General features: G+C 32.8%; 1 long non-coding RNA gene across 1 annotated transcript in view; it reads right to left on the minus strand.

The window, feature by feature from the left end:
* Positions 1-625: 625 nt before the first annotated feature.
* Positions 626-4452, minus strand: part of LOC111088268 — an 11071-nt gene continuing 7244 nt past the window's right edge. Inside the window, exon 3 of the long non-coding RNA XR_002612846.1 lies at positions 626-638. This is a non-coding gene — a long non-coding RNA (uncharacterized LOC111088268). The remainder of the gene's footprint in view (positions 639-4452) is intronic.

The raw sequence follows: 4452 nt of genomic DNA on the forward strand, positions 1-4452 counted from the left end.
GTAATACACTTAATTTCCACAATCACTTTAAACTTAACTACTTTTATAAACACACGCTATAATTCATAGCGATTCACATATTTTACTTACGGCTTGACTCGATTATCTCTATCTTCAATCTCTCTATCTATCTGCAATTATATCTCCGCTTTATTTGCCGGGCTTATATACTAACAAAGAGGGCGCCTAGAACAGACTAGAGTTGCCAGGAAAAGTCAAGATCCTTCGAGAATTTCATGACGTGTTACCAGCGTCACGTGACTTCCGCCGTCGTAACAATATTATTTTTTGGTACTATTTGCATAACGAGATGTCCCATAGGACCCAACAAGATTTTCATGTTTTGAGTTACTAATGTTAAAAATTACTAAGTGCTGTACGCACACTTTATATCTACATCTTATCTATATCAACTGTATTTATGTTGTACCTATGTTCCTGTCATGGACTGACTCACACCAATGTAAAACAAGTACATATAGGGAGTTAATAGTAGCATATACAAAACAAACAAATATTTGTTTGTAAAGTAACTAATATTATATAATGAAAGTATGTCAATGTAGGCTTCTTTACAATGTTCATCTTAAAGATATTTCCAAGTTAGGTAATAGCAGTTATAAAAAACAACAGCAAGGCTACAGACTAATTAAGCAACTACACGTGGCCACAAATATATTTCACTTTAATTGAATGGGTGACACTGGTGCATAATTAACCAAAATGTTTATCTCAAAGCGCGACTTCCAGCCAAGAGAATGCAGAAAAGTATCAAATATATGGAAAATATTACCACTCTAAATCAAATTGTAAAGGAAATTAAAGACAGTTCATTAACTCATGGTTAGTGTTCATTCCAATAACAAGGTTGAAGTGGATTTAAGAGACAAGTGGTCACATGAGGTCAGAGTAATAACGTTTATGGGCATGTGGGAAGTATACATTCGATTCAAAGTTATCCTTAGATTGCAGATATCAGTAATCTTGAGATCATGAAAACAAAGAGCTCTTGTGCAGAATTTGTGACTTGAATTTTTTGCTGAGTGAGTGTCAGTCACGAGTTGTATACCAATAAGGAATATTATATTTACAAATTCTGTACAAAAGCTGGGCATATCTTAGCAATAGTCAACATACATCAAAATACCCTTAATAGCTTTCAGCCTGTCCTCTGCTTCATCTATGCAAGTCTCGGCTTCCCAGTGAGTATATTTTTCTATACGTAACTCATGTCATTAATTAGCATTAAGTAATAGCTCCTAGTTTCTTGTACTAAGAATAAAACTATTTCTCAGTAACTTGAAGTCGAAATACTGTATCTAATGGCAATTTACATTATTTACATTAACTCTTTCCATATAGGGTCAGTCTGTGACCGACCTTGCAACCACAAAATAACCATTAGAATTTCTTCATGAAATTTGGCAAGCTTTCAGCAAACATTAAAAATCTTCTGTACAAAAAATCAGATTCTTAATTAATATTTTTACTAAACATTTGTCTGTGAATTTATGGAATCAGCGTGTTGACTACTCCGTGTGCAAAATGATGTTTATGTTAACATCTGAAAACTTTCAGATTTCCTTTGTGTAATCTTTAAAAACTACTAAATAAATACCAAACGTTTTTTCAGTGAATCTTTATGTTTTATATGTTTTTTTCTCTACCCTATCTCTATGTCGGAAATGACAGCATATTGAGACAGGAAACTAAATTTTTTATCGTAGCTACCTCAAAGCTCGTATCAACCTACATCTGTTTATACTTCATTTTATTATTTTATTGCTCTTTAAACCACGTCTAACTAAATATCCAGCCACACAAGTTATAACTCACTCAGCGAATGCGTAGCTCACGTAACCCTATTGGATGATGTAACACACGAGATGAAAGGTATAAAAACTGATTAAGGAAAATTTAATGTTTTATAGCTTTCAATATATTTTATAATGAGTACATTAAACTCTGTACTTCTCAGACAGGTGGTAAATAAATTAGATAAGAGGGAAGACCTAGAGAACAAATGTTACAATTCTCATACTAGGGGAGACTTGGATTTTTGAATATTTCATTATAAAATTAAGAGTTTAAAACTTATATGATATCAAAATTTGCTTTATTATCTACTTTATGATATCAAGTTTATTTGTATACATGAATAATAAAATAGTTTAATTAAGTTTTTAATGTAACTCTCTAAAAACTCTTGACATGCACTTTGACCTAACATTAACAAGAGGGATAAATATGCTCAATGTATCAATGCTAGTAATTGTGATATGTTTTCATTAAAAACGAGGCCTTTAATTCACTTCTTAGTTTCATACTAATTTCCTCGAGTTCATGATTTGTGTAAAAATTCTATTGACTGTATTCCTGGTATTTTTTAAATTAATGTCATTTGTAATGAGTAATGTATAATAATGTTAATCAATAACATACATTCATAAAGGAGTTTTTAGTTTCATACTGGCACCATATTACTTTCTTCTTGCACCTTTTGGTATATCATTTTGGCTCTCATGTCTGACCTGGTCTTCCTTTCTTCTCACTAGATGAGCTATCATCTTTCATACCTTCTCTCCAAATACACACTGAACCACTTCCTTTGTTTATGGCATTGCTCTTTGTTCTCATTTTTACGACCACAACCTAGATCTGTACTCCTAGTCAGTGACTGTAAAGTTTTATAATGACAATGAGTCTTTTAGTCTCCGTAATGACCAAAAAAAGGCCAACGCTATATCTATTCGCTCCAATCACTTTCAAATGACTTAGTATGTTTTAAGCCCCTGATTCATTACAGGCTGGCCACTTTGTTACACTCACTTGACTTCATATTCTGACTCACAACCATTATAAAATATTCCACAAGTACTACCTCACACATCACTTTCTAATACCATTGATTTTTTTTTTCACCCACATGTGACGGGTGTATAGGTAAACCTGTATACAGATAATACAATAGACTGCAGTCGCTTTAGAGACTACCTTCCTAGCACTTTGGCAAGATCCTGTTCACATGCTAAGTACACGAAATATTTTTTACAATTTTGTCTAGTTTTCAATTCAATTGATCATAAGAGGGTAAACTAATTATAGAAACCTACTACAAAATTTCCATATTTTACCTTAGAGTTACCTCCAGGCCAAATTAATCTAAATTTTACATGTAAATAAAAATTAACCATAATTCAGGTTACAGAAATACAATAACTGTAGTGGACTGACGTCACTAAACACACAAGGAAATACTCCTAAGCAAACTCACTTACATCTAATTGCAAGTCAAAAATTAAACACATAACATCAAAATAAAAAGGAAATAAAACACATCCTTTAATAACCCTTCACTAACAACAATAAAATGAAAGTCTCCTTTTACACTGAGTTTACAATTTACACATGAAAGAAAACTATTCTTCATAGTACTTTGCAAGAAAACTGCCTTTTTGAAAAAACGACTAGCAGAACTTTTTTCCTTAACATACTGCACTCAACAGATAAATAATATAAAAAGATAACTTAAACTTTAGTAAGTTCATAATTAAAAATCTAAAAAGTTGACTTAGTTTTCGATTTGGTAAAAGCAAAACAAAAACGCTCAGACCTCAACACATCAAATAAAAGTATGCATCAATCAAATAGAGTCAAAATACAGAAGATTGAGCTTGTTATATTAAAATAAATTTTAGCATGCAAGTCAGCAAATCACGCAACAAACACAGCTGATTTCCGTCATGGTGGAAATCAGTGTATCAGAACTGCATTTTGACATTTTTTATGTATCATAGGTTGTGTGATATCATAAGAATCGATTACTTTTGGGAATGGTATGTAACAGCTTTTCTGATCCAAAATATTTATATACTCAGAATGGGATTTGGAATTTCCAAGACAGAGTATCCCTTTTTTCTTGATGGTATTGTAAAACAAACAAATAGCCCAGTTCTTGTAAGCAAAATGCGACATTTTGTGACAGGTGAGAATCCATGAACACAAAAGTCAGTGACTAAAGCCATTCTCGTGATTTAGACAACAGTAAACAACATAATGAAGAAGGATCGCCATCTGGAAAGGTGACAAAGTTGCATGTGCATAAGTTGCTTCGACATGTTCATATGTGACATATATGACAGCTAAATCTGTCACATATCTTTAGAAACTTGAGTTTGTTTGTAATTAAACACAAAGCTACATAATGGGCTATCTGTGCTCTGCCCATCACAGGTATCGAAACCCGGATTCTAGCGTTGTAAGTGGGCAGACATACCGCTGTGCCACTGGAGGGCTAAAGACTTGACAATGAAACAGCTATTTATGTTATTCCATAAGAAGACTCAAGTCACCCTATAGATTTTGGCGTATTTGGACTATTGAAACAGACTTATCTAAACCACTGTCCTCGTACTTTAGATATATTATGGAAAACTAGCAGGGGGTGGGGAT

The sequence above is a fragment of the Limulus polyphemus genome, unplaced genomic scaffold, assembly GCF_000517525.1.
Source record: "Limulus polyphemus unplaced genomic scaffold, Limulus_polyphemus-2.1.2 Scaffold3453, whole genome shotgun sequence".
NCBI lineage: Eukaryota > Metazoa > Arthropoda > Merostomata > Xiphosura > Limulidae > Limulus > Limulus polyphemus.